We start from the raw sequence: 13,209 nt of genomic DNA on the forward strand, positions 1-13,209 counted from the left end.
TCTGGTGCCCCTCATTGTGAGGTGGAGGATCAGAGGTGAGAGCCATTCAGCAGCTTGCCAACTGAAAGCTGCATATTTAGCAGTGAATGTTACGCTCCACACTGTTGGGATTTATCTCCAAGCACATAAATGCAAAAAAAAGAAAAAAATCATTGCTCTTTTTAAGTGGGAGCGTAGACTGCAATGACTGTTGGGCCTCAGTGAACTTTTCTGCCTGCTTTTTTGCCTCTTCATCTTCAGGTTAGGTGAGAATTTCAGGGTGAATAAAGGAAAAGGTGGATGACCAAGGCAAAGTTTTGCAAAGTAACAATTATCATGTGTGAGGAGCTTGTAACAGCTTGTGGTTGCGTTTATTTTTGAACCAGATAAACTGTAAATAAAGACTAGTTTGACTTTGATAAAAGGTAGATATGCTGACTTTGAGCAGTAATGGGAACCACAAAATACACCAAATCCCCTGTACAGAAATCTTGGCAAATAAGATTGACATACCCCACTACTGTTTTTTCTTCTTACCTTCTGTACATTAGTATATCCAGAAGTAGTAAGGACAGAGGAAGAAAGGTTGATTTTGTTCTCATTGGTGATAAATGCAACACTTAATAGATGACAAATTAGAGGATATTGAAATCTCCAGAGGCCTAATCAAATGTGAATCAAGTCAGACCCCAGTGAGTATGGGATAAAGTGCCAGCTGGTGTGCTGCATTCCTATGCCAGCCGGTATTTTGTCCTCAAATTGACTGTGATCAGTTTTAATGCAACTATACTTCTATTTAAATTTTTTTTAAAAAAGTGTATTAACTGCTGTTCTTTGTGGAAAAGTGCTATAACATTCAGTAGAAGTGGAATTGAAAAGCATTTATCTTAGAAGAAATGAAGAGACAATTACAGCATCAGTCTGGTACCTGAATTTCTGTGGGAACTTCATCCTTGTGCCATAACAAATTAATTTTGATGGAAGCCAGCATGGAAGCAAGTATTCTGGATGGTGAAATTCTATTAAGTAATTTTATTTTTATTTTTTTTCCCTCAAGGGAAATAAATTTCAAGATATTTATGATTGTCCTATATTCTTACTATATAATTTTGGCTTATTTAAAGTTACAGAAAAATTGGTATAATGTTGGATAACACCTTGTGTGGTAAAAAGCCCCTAAACACAGTTGCACACGCATATACTTAGGTCACTCTGAAAGTAATAATGCCTCTTATTTATTTCCGTAGGAACCACAAGAGATACAAAGAGCACAATAACACATTTTCATAAAGTTCTCAGCTAGAAAACACTGTTTTTCAACATAGTCACCACCATTAGCTGTGCATTTTCATTGGAGATGAACAAGAGCCTGCAAGCTGCACTCAAAAATCTGCACCACTGGAGGTGACCCACTGTTGCTTTCTCCACTGCTGAAACCCACAATGCAGCACCCACTGTTTCACTGGGCTCACATCCTTGGTCTTCATAAATGTTCAGCAAGTATTGATGAATGCCAATCAGTGCCATTTTTTCTGCATGGAGGAATTCAGTTCCACCCCTTTGTTTCATACATACTTCCATATCAAATGCCACTGTGTCGGACTGCCCCTCTGCAGCCACCTGTTGCACAGTAGCAAAATGTAACAGAATATTGTTGGGAAGGTTCAGCCTGTACTGCCGTACCATCAACATCCTCCTCTCATGTTGTGGGCCAACATAATAAAACAGGAGGCGTTTCTTTCAGAGCGGCCCTTATGTATGCATACCCAGTCTTTCAGTCTAACATGCACCTAACTGCTCTTCTTTTGGTATTTTATCGTGATCTATGGAAATGGGTGTGCTACATGTGTAACATTTGTAAAGGAATAAAAACTATCATTTATTGTGAAAGTAGATAAACAGTCCTATGGAAACGAAAGTGGATATGGTGACACATTCAAGCACAACAGAAATGAAGTTCTTCTTTATTATCTGTTATGAAAAGCCAGTATCAGCCCTTAGCAAGACATTTTCCTGGTTCCTTTCATCACTAACTTACTTATTTTTAGCTTCTCTGAAAGGAATGAGATTTCTGATGAAAACTTTCCTTCCCTTCTTTCAATACTGTGCTAAATTATTTCAGAGCTGTTCCTTTACATGGAACTGTACAGTTACCTGCTCTGTTCTGAACATATGGTGAATCTGAGTTACCAATTTTGCATTCCCTGAAACCCCATCTAAGTTACACAGAACCTCACAGATGTTAATAGGTTTGACCTAGAATTTCAGGAGCCAAGAGTGGAAAATGAGTATCGTTAGAAAGTCTTGAAAAACACATACCTCATTTCAGAACAATGAAAACATCTTTATTATTTTGCAGCTGACCAAAAAGGAAAAGAATTATGATTGCATTTCAGTGATTTTTGGAACCTTTACCTTTTCCCAATATTTAAAAAGTGTCCTATTCTGTTAATAAGTAATAAATTATCAAATGCACTTAAATAAAAGCACTTACACATGACTATCCAGTCAAATAGACATCTGACTCTTTCACCTGAAGGAGGACACTCTATTGCTTAAATCCTACACGCTAATAATGTGATTTATGTTGCTCAACACAAACAGAATGTAATCCTGTCAGCTTTCAAGTAAATATCAGAAAATCACGCTGACACGTCCTGGGTGGCATAAACTGAAAATGTAGCATAAATGACAGAGCTGTTCCATGAGGAATATCAAATCAAAAGAAGTATTTTTGCATCTATTTAAAATACAGAATGACAATAATGCCTCCCTTCAAGGATTTTTAACAAACATTGATTTATTATTTTTCACTAAATACTTATAGGGTCACCCTATCCAGCTCTTCTGGCCAACACCAAGGAGGACTGCCTGCATATGAACTCTTCAAAGAGGTGAATTTGCACTGATTACATACTCAAAAAGAGAAAGCTGCATAAAACACTAATGTTGTTACAAAATGACAGCCTCAAAATAACATCTTTTTAAACTCCAAGAAAATAACTTCTGACTTTCCTTCATGTGTTGTGTCCATAGGAGAAATACATTAGCTTCTGACACTGCAGACTGTGGGGCTCTACTGGCATTTTGATTGGATGGCTTGACACACTGAAGTGCCTTTTGACAGCGTCTTAGAGGAGAAGCTAAAAAAAGAAGTGCAGTAGGTTGTCCAAATTATCCCTGGATTATTGCAATATTCTTTAAAAAGATAATAAATTGATGCAATGATATAGAAGTGGATGTAGTTTCTTGTTTTCTGAAGTCATCTTAAAGTTTCTCAGAGGAAACAAAACAGAGTGGGTGAGACAGCGAGACAGCACTGGAGCACCATGAGTTTTTACAACATGGCATCCATTATACATGAGTAAAATACCAGTTGCAGAGCTGCAATCATGGTAGATATGACTACTTTTCTTTTGAGCTCATATTTCATTTATTCATTTCAATTTTTCATTCCAAGACCCTGAGCCTCCACACATTTCTCTGCAAGTATAACTATGCACCTGAATAGTTACAGTGACTTCAGAAAGGATTACTCATATGAAGAAATTAAAGCTTGAGGGTAGAGTGTTTACAGGACCAAGATGAAAAGCTGTAGATAGTTGAGCTGGGAAAACTGACAATATTAGAGTGATGTAAACACTTAAATGCAGAAGCAGAAATGCAGACTACAGCATTTCTTTCCATAACCCTTTGAGAATTTTTGAGTTCCATTGCCTTTTCCATGCTGCAAACTGGATGCTGGATTAAAGTTTAGGTCCTTATCCATGGATGAGCAAAAAATATTACCACTGCTTGCATAGGTGCTTTGATGCATTCTTGTCCTTCTTCTCAAATAAGTTTTGTATTTGTTCATAAAAATGTATTTTCTCTATGCAAGTAAGTTTAACTCGTACATGTATTAGAAAACTGAGGGTTACCCTGCAGTTTAACATTCCTTGTATTCCCCCACTATCAATTAAAATGTACATTTAAAATCATACAAGAAGCTCAGCATCCCAAAACGCAAAACTCAAGCTGACAACCAGCTGACCATCAATGGATGCTACGTGCCATTGCATTCACTTTGTCGCCCCTGTGCTTGCTCATGTCAACAAGTAGTAATGATGTTTAAGACTAGCTTGGCAAGGCTGTCCTTTCTGCAATTTATTGTATAGATGTTTGTTAAAAGAAAGATGAATTATTTTGGGTAATTATTAAGTCCTGAAGCATCCATCACTGCCAAACAAACAACAAATGCTCTGAGAACAGTATTTGGTACATTGGGACTTTTTCTATTGCGCTAGGGTTCTGCTTTGGCCCATAATTGTAGAGTGGGAACCTTTTAAAGCAGTGGAGTCTTACATTGTTTCAGCCATCTTAATTGCTGGAACATGTGTTCAGTTTCAGATCAGTTACTATAAAGAGCAAATGTCACAAGAAAATTGATATACACAACAATTTATTTCCTTAGACATCTGTAAAGTACTACACGCTTTGCAGATTCAGATGTAACATTTGGCTCACATTAGGACTGGAAAGCCAAGGTGTAACAGGCATTGGTTCAGTTGTTCAATAATAATTTTTTCCATGCAATGAATCCACCTTATCTTTCATTAACTGCCAATCAAGTCCTCCAGCTGCCACGTGCCAAAATATATTATTTGTTATTAGCATTAGTATTACTGTTAAAACCCAGACTGAGACATGAAGGAAAATGTCTTTTCCCAGAAGAATATATTTTTACTTCTTCCTGCTGGAAAAACTATATAAGAAAGCATGCTCACATTTCAAAAGTATGTGTAGCGTTATGAGAATGATCAAACTAAAGCTCAATCAGCAAAAGCCTGTTATGCACAGTGCAATGTGAATATGTTTACTGAGAGCTGAGAGTTTGGCACATGATGTGCATATTAGAATCTCTTCAATACTCCAGAAGAGGTGGTTATTTAACATAATTTTACAGAAATTAGAGAAGAAGGAAGGTTAACTGTGCATTTGTTTTCCAATAGGATTAGAGTGGTTTTTACTTTCACAAGCTGCTTCCCCCACTGATGAAAAAAGGGGAGTCTGGAGGCAAAGAACAAGCAGCATATCATGTAAGAAGACATTTCTATCTCCTCTACCTCCTGTTTGTTGCAGATATTTCTCTCTCTCCATTTCAAAGAAGCGCATTAAGCATCAGTGTGTAGGAAGCCAGGCACGTAGCAGTGATTTGATCTGAAGTGCTGAATTCTACATCTTGGGATAAATGCTAGATAGGGGCCCCAGCAGCAGTGAGATGTGGCTGAAACTGGAGACAGTTCACCTCCATCACCCTTTAAGGGGGGAACACTGTGCTGTATGCACAAGGATGAAGCACAGGACTGAGGAGATGTTTGGATTGTTCCCGTTATCTGTACAACACACTCAAGTGGTGCCTGGCCCCAGCCCTGTAGCTGGCCTGCAGCAGCCTTCCTTCTGGTGGCTGCTTGGTTTTGCTGATAGCTGGGTACTTGCCTATAGTTCCCACTCCTTGACCTGCTCTGAAAACAAACTGAAAAGGGCTGCTGAATCTAGGACAGAGCTGCTTCTGTGTGAAAGGCAGAAGGGGTTAAGATTGAAAAGTGCAGGAGAGTCCAGGTTCACAGTGAAGCAATGGAAAAGTCACTTTAAGAAAAGCCTGGGGCAACCATTCACATGCAAAATGAAAGTAAGACTGAGCTAATCTTTTCTTCTGGTCAATTCTGTTTCTCAGAAGAATAGAATAGAAGGTAGAATAATTAGAATTGGCAGCACTATGTACTCTGTGGGAGGAAACAGATAAATTTCTTGGAACAGAAAGTTCTGTTTTATTGTCATATTGCGTTAACCAACTCCACTCTTTGAAAAACAAAAAAGAGGGATGTAATTACTCCAAATGTCAGAAGTAAGGTAGTGGTAGTAGCAGTAGACATTTTTGTTATGAATTTCTCTGAAAATTCTGTTTTCTGTTGTAAGTACTGGGTAAAGAAGGGGCAGAGGGGGAAGGATCTTACATTTAGGTGTCACTTATAAACCTTAAATAGTCTTCTTTGTGCGTATTTCCATGTTTAACAAACTGCCTCATTCATCAGAGTTCTGCAGAGAGAATAGGAAGGAAAAATCATTTAACAAACATAAGAGAGAATCAGAATCAATGGCAACACACAAGAAGAAATGATTACTCACTGCTTTTGTGCCTGAAGTTTCTAGCTCCCTTTGACTTTTGGAAATTTGGACCAAAACCCCACACTCTGAATGTTGTACACTATTTCATGGAGCTTCTTAATTCCTTTTGCTCCCTTTATATTAGAACTTTAAAAACTGGGAAGGATAGGGATATGCAACATTCTAGAAAAGCATAAAGAGTTTTAAAGTTTGCCTTTACAGGCTTGTTCCAAATTAGTTATTTCCATAATGTGGCTCCTTGAGAAGTGCAGAGCATGATTAGTACTGTCTTGTTCATCACTAGTCACTTCAAATGCCGAGACCAAAGTTCAGCTTCTCAGGTCCTTTACTAGGCAACTGATTACATCATTAAAATGCTCAGTGCTAATCAGAGACATGTGTTTCCTTCTACACCAGAGATATAACTGATTGAGAGCATTGTCATACCAAGACTACAAAATGCCTTTAGTTTGGAATTTTAGTTTTAGAGTTCTAATAGGTAAGTAGGAAGGAAATTATCAAAAATAACAAGTTTCTGAAAAGTGAAGCTTCAGTAGAAGTAAGGGATGAGTTTTCTGCTGCCAGATATTAAATATCTGCAATATAAATTCATCATCTGAGATAATCTCCCTACAGTGTATCTCTCCACAAGAAGTAAGTGAATAAGACTTTCTTAAGCACTGAGATCAGTCAGACTGAGGAAGTCTGATACATCTCTCCACTGATTATTGAAAGAACCCAGGTTACTTAGTTCAGCAAGCATTAGAGACCCCTTTCTTCGGTCAAATGAATACTTCCCAAGGTATCAATAACAAAAGAAATTAATGTTTCAAAAGCAAGAACTGTCAAATTGATGACAAAGTAGTGACTAATAAACAAGAGCTTAGGTATATTCATTAAGTTTGAACTAATTCAAGACTACAGTTTGAAATGAGAGCAAGTATTACAAACAAGTATAAATTAAGCAGCTCTAAAATTTTAGAGCAGATCCACTGCTGAGAACAGAAAGAGTTGTTTCTGAATGAAACATATGTGTTTTGTTGTATGACCTTGTTAGCTTCATGTACAATGCCAACTTTCTGAATTAACTCATAAGGAAGAAATAATAAATTTATGTTCCATCCATATTACAAAGCAATTCTATTTCCATGGAGTGTAAAAACTCACATTTTTTAGCTGCAAGTAGAAAACTTGGAGATCTTAAACAAAAAGCAGTAACTGAATTCCAAGACATCTCCACAGAGGCTAGCTTGAGTTCACCAGGTAAGTTAAAGCAGAGGTGACTCACTCATTCATTTTCCCTTTTATATGTGGTTATCTTTAAGGATCTTGCCATGCCTGCACAGATTATTGCACTGTCATCACCTGCTGGTGTTGCTCCTGAGGATGCTGGACATGCGGTACAGCTCAGGGCAAGCCTGGTGAAACAGGCCTTGGAGCTGAGAGGCCACTGGGACAAGAGGCACCCAGGAACATCCATCCTTTTGACTCACTGTGGTGTATAGCGTGTGTAGAGACAGGCTTTATCTTGTTTTGACAGTGTTGCCAATGGAGGATGTGTAGTGGTCCCTTGATCACTCCTCATGGTGGAGTTCCCACATGCTGGAAAGATGATGGAGTGGGAAGCAGTCAATGCATTCACAGACAAGGTTGCTCCCATATGTTAAGGCACACTGGAGTTCTTCACGCCAGTGACTCTCTTGTTATGCTTCTGTTTAAAGAATTTATAGAGGGCTGCAATTGTATGATGACTGAGCACTTCACAATCTTTGTTTGTAATAAAGCTTGTCTAGCGGATGATAGAGGAACAGTGGGTCAAGCCTGAGATCACAGTGGGCTGTGGCAAGTGAGGTGATAGATCCTGCTTGGTCTGAATAACAAGGCACCATTTTAGACTTTTCTCAGGTTTTACCCTCTCCCTGGAACCCAGCCTCTTGTCTTTTAAGAGATTCTGTAATAAACACAGAATAATGTTACATTACTATTAAAATAAATTAAGCTCTGCAAAATAATAAATAAAAACTATATGTTCTCTATCTGTAAATGCTGTAATTTTAAAATGCTGTAATTTTAAAATGCAACATTCATGTACATAGCCACATGCGTGTGTAGTTCCTGTGCAGAAAAGGAAAAGGATTTTCTCAGTCAACCTTTTTTGCTATTCTGCTCTGTGTGAACTAAAAATGCACACTGACATGTCTGTTCAATCACATGCTGTCTTCAGGGAAATATTATGCTATGCAGTGTAGAAAAATGTAACCCAGGGGAACGTGATAATGAATAATGAAAATGAATAAATGTTGGTAAATCAATGACAATTCAGGTGGATAAACACAATATAATTCACAGGGTAGCACCCGAAATTAGTATCACGTAGATTATTCAGTGATTATTTGTGAAAAACATTAAGATTTTTAAAGTGTCACTTGTGCTGTTGTCTAGTTGAGAAGAGGAAAAAATTGCTAGATTTATCAGGAATGCTCAACACATCTAATCATTCAGCCACCTCCAGCTGTAAGGTGTCCTAGAAACTGTAATGGAAATCACAAGCTTCAATTTAATTTAAGGAGTCACAAGCTGGAATGTTTGGGAAAGCAACAGTGAATATACAAAGGAATGCGTGATATCAGCTTATAGGTTCATAATCTGTGTTGGATAAACCATTAATATGGCAGAATATATCCTTGTCTCACCAAGGGGTTAGGTCAGAATTGCATTCAAAATTGAAAGGCTGAAGTCAGTTCAGATTAATATCAATTTCAAACAATATTGAACATATAGCTCTCAACACATGGTAAGACAGAAGCTTCATTTTAACTGGATATAATGCGAATATGCAGATATGTTTAACAGACTTTGCTTTTTATGTTGACAGCCTCAATGAAAGTGAGAAATCTTAATAAATGAGTATTTGTGTAGACCCTAAGGGCCAAACTCTGCAGTCATTCAGGTTATTTCACATTCATAAAATTCAATAAGGTTCTGTCAGTGTAATGGAAAGAAAATTTGGCAGAAGGTATTTAAACTGTGACACAAAGTATATTCAGTGAGAACTAAGAACTGTGGAGAACTTTTTCTCCTTAATTCACAAAGCAATTAAGTTTCTCATTATAAAAGCCAAAATTGGTTTCTCAGGATGTGCTGCTGAACAGTGACATATTGAACAGTGTATGTTAAATATTCCAAGTATTTAAAAATCCATTTATTTAAACATAATATTTGTCAGAATTTCCACTTAGCATGGCATGGCATTATCAGAAATATATGTTTATGGCTGAGGTAGCAGATTACTTCAAAGTTGTGTAACTACAGCAGATTTTCTGCTCAGGTGGGATGTACAAAGCCTGTAATGAATTCCACACAACACGTAACAATAATCATCAGAAAAAAAAAGCCCCACAAAAACAAAAATAAAAACCCCAGCTCATGACTAAAACATTGAGTAGGTTCATATTGAAAGCGTAAGAAAAGATTCTGCAATGAAATCTTAAGAAATGCAGCGCAGATGCCTCTTCCTCTCTCACTTCATTACCCCTGGGCGTAAGGTTGAAAATATATGTAAGCATACATATGCACACATACAGGTGTGTATGAGAGCACACACTCTGAATTTTACCCAGTTTTGGATAATGTTTAAAAGCTGTACTTACTTTTACTGCAAATAAATAATGACACTGGGGGAGACGCTGGACTGTTGTAGCACTAGCTACTGCTCTGCTGTCAATACATTTCCATCCTGAGCCTCCAAACACTGTATTTATTTCAGAGCATTTTGAGATCAGCCTGTCAAGTGTATCAGTGCTACCTGTGACAGAGAACTAAGGCAGCTCCCACAGGGAATTTAGTTCCTTGGCCCTTTTGATGCACTTTTGCCCATTTTGTGGCAAAGAAATAAAAAGAAACAACTTCTGCTGCACAACAATCATATGAAGTTAAGAAGACTGCCCAGCAGCCTAACAGGTTAGTAGAAGTCAATCCTAAGCTTTCTCAGGATTTGATTGTATTTGAAATTAATGTTATGACTGGTCACCTTAAAGCCACAAGCTGGATGTGGAGCATTAAAACTCCAAGAGAAAGAATTTCTCATTTTTCATGCTCACACAGCTTTATATCCAAAATCTAGCACAGAAGATATCCCTAAGTATTTTCTTAAAATAAAAAATTGATGAGCTGTGATATAGTGCAGTAAAAAGCCATGTGTTGCTGTACTAACGTTGGTGGGTATTTTTCTCTGGTCAGTATGTTCAGTTAGGATTTTCTTACACATTGATGAGCTTACAGCAGCACATAGAGTAAGAATGCAACAGAATTATCACAGAAATTCCTTTTCATTTTTACCTTACTAGAAACTGTCAAAACATCATATATCCAAGAAATGGTTGTACTAGAAACAAGTGCCCAAAATCCTGAAGAAAACCATTGGTTGTATTAAGTTTATAAAGAGTGTTCTTAAGGCTTAATCAGCAAAATGTCTTGCATGGTGAGCTCAATTAACAAAAGAATGCCACTTTTCTATAAAATGACACCTATTCAGGGAATGGATTTCATGTGATAGGGTTTCCAATCTCATCTACCAAAATACAGATCACATATGGGGAACTTTTCTCCATATGGTTCTGAAATAAATGACTAAATTGTTTGACAAGGACAGGCTGAAATTGGTTTATTTGGTTAGTGGCATTTCTATTGGCATCTGAGCTGAAAAGCAGGAAAGGAAACAATAATAAAAGCTAAGATGGTTTCAGAGAACCAGTGATCCTTCCCTTGAGAACCATATCCTAGATACATGCCAAGTTCAGATATCTGATCTGTCATCTGACAAATATCTCTTGCAGGTATGGGAGGAGGGATAAATGGAGTTATAAACTTGAAAATAACATGTTTTCAAAAAGTACAGCCATTGGAAATGCTAATTGATTTTCTGCAATTATTTTTTATAGCTCATTTGAGCAGGGTACCTGTAAAAATGCACATCAGCAACGAAGTCTTCAGTACTTCCTGACCATCCTGTCTACCTGATACAAAATCATTACAAACTAGTAGAGATCTTGTACGGAAACTACTATTTTGCAGTTCCACAGAGGACTTGTCAAAAATAACTGGATTTCCTCCTGCCATCACAGCGCTAGTATACCCACTAGACCTACTAGACCTATTTACAGGTGTAAAAACAAAAGGGATAAATAAGCAGTCCTTCTCTTTTACCTTTGTAGGCAGGAAAGAAGGCAAAGAAAGTGTTTTGATCTCCAACAATCATTGGTTTGATTTTCATATGGGCAAAAGACAAAGATGGTCTAACCCCACTAACGGTAGCACTACCCAGTGCTACAGTTGAAGATGGCATGGCCAATCTAATCACAGAGAGTTATGCTCTATTTTACAATTTCAGTCCTCCTCTGAACAGCATAATTCCTTTGATGCTATGTTGTGCATTTGTTATGATTCCCTAATATAGCTTATACACACAGGAGCCCTTAACGATTTGCCCAAGGTCAGTCAACAAGTCAATTGAAGAGGTGGAAAAAAAAAAAAGCGCTTTTGATTTCCTCCCTCTTTCTCCCATTGGACTATCATTAAAAGGACCATTTCAGGCATTTTGCGGAGGAAGGGGAACATGACAGCTTCCTTTTCAGACATCAGAAAATACTTTATAGAATTGGTTTCTCTAGCAACAGGAACAGGAGGTAAAAGCAGCTCTCATAATTTTTTTCCCACCTACTCATTTTTTTAATGCGGTAAAGCAGATGGTTTGGATAAAGCAGGTACTACAGATTCTGATTTATTGACTGTAGATAGAAGTATAAATACAGAAGTGTGTGCACTCTGCTGTGCTCAGTATCACAGTGAGATTTAATGGCTTCAGAGTTCTTACTTTTAAGTTCTATGTATCTGCATTGGCAAGTGGCATTATTTATTGCTGGGACACATTGATGGCTAGTTCACTGTGTGGAGAAACCGAACTCTGGGCAGCAAATACTTTTCACATCTTCTACCTTCCCTGACAGCAGTGCTGGCTCTCCCATTTTACATCTTTGACAATCATACACTTTATTGACCTGGCCAAATACTTTCTGTTAAGGTGCTGTAAATCAGTCAATACTGTCGTTATATAATGTTAGAGAAAGCAACCTTCTGCCTTTGCCATCAAAATTAGAAATAGCTGAGTGAACTCTACTTAGAGGTGATAGGAAGGAGATTATTCTTTTTGTGATGTACTTGGCCTGGATAAAACAGGGAAATACTCCATGTATTTCTTTCTGTCACAACTTTGAATGCTATTTGGACAGAAAACAAAAAGGTCCTCCTTAATATAATGCTGAGGATCACAAGCCCGTTTTCTGCTGAAGTTACTGATACTGGTAAAATATAGACAATTGTCTCATCTTTGCTACTGTAATACAGCCAGTGCTTCCAAATTGCAGGAATAACCTCAGCCTGATGTGCTTAGACTTGATCAGCCTGGAGAAGAAAAGACCTGATAGCAGCCTTTCAGTATGTAAAAGGGACTGTAAGAAAGAAGGGGAGAGAGTCTTTAGCAGGATCTGTTGTGATAGAATGAGGAGAAATGGTTTCAAGGTAAAATGGGAAATTTAGCTTGGATATAAGAAAAAAGTATTTTACACTAAGGGTGGTGAGACACTGGAAGATGTTGCCCAGAGAGGCAGTGGATGTCCCATCTCTGGAGGCATTCAAGATCAGGCTGGACAATTGGATAGAGAAAAAAATGAACTCTCCTACTATTATCTGACGGCAGCTGCAAAACAATCAGATAATGTACTTTAGGGATATAGAAGGGCAGATAGTGAAGTTCTGCAATAAAGGTAGAGGTTGCTGAGTTAGGTCTGCCCAAGTTCATAATTGCACACAATGCACAGTACACCATCTGCCAAAGAAATGGAGAGGAATGGACAGCGAGTCTTTCAGGGTCCTGAAAACAGTCAGTGGTTGAATTTGTACTCATGTGATTTCTTGGAGGTCTCTGGGCTAAAGAATCTCAAGAACCACACTAATGATTGAGAAAGGTGGAACTGAACTTAAGAGAGAAATGGAGAAGCTTCTCTTTCATTTCTGAAAAAAATATTT

Source organism: Tympanuchus pallidicinctus, unplaced genomic scaffold (assembly GCF_026119805.1).
Source record: "Tympanuchus pallidicinctus isolate F22 unplaced genomic scaffold, pur_lepc_1.0 scaffold6, whole genome shotgun sequence".
NCBI classification, from domain to species: Eukaryota; Metazoa; Chordata; class Aves; order Galliformes; family Phasianidae; genus Tympanuchus; species Tympanuchus pallidicinctus.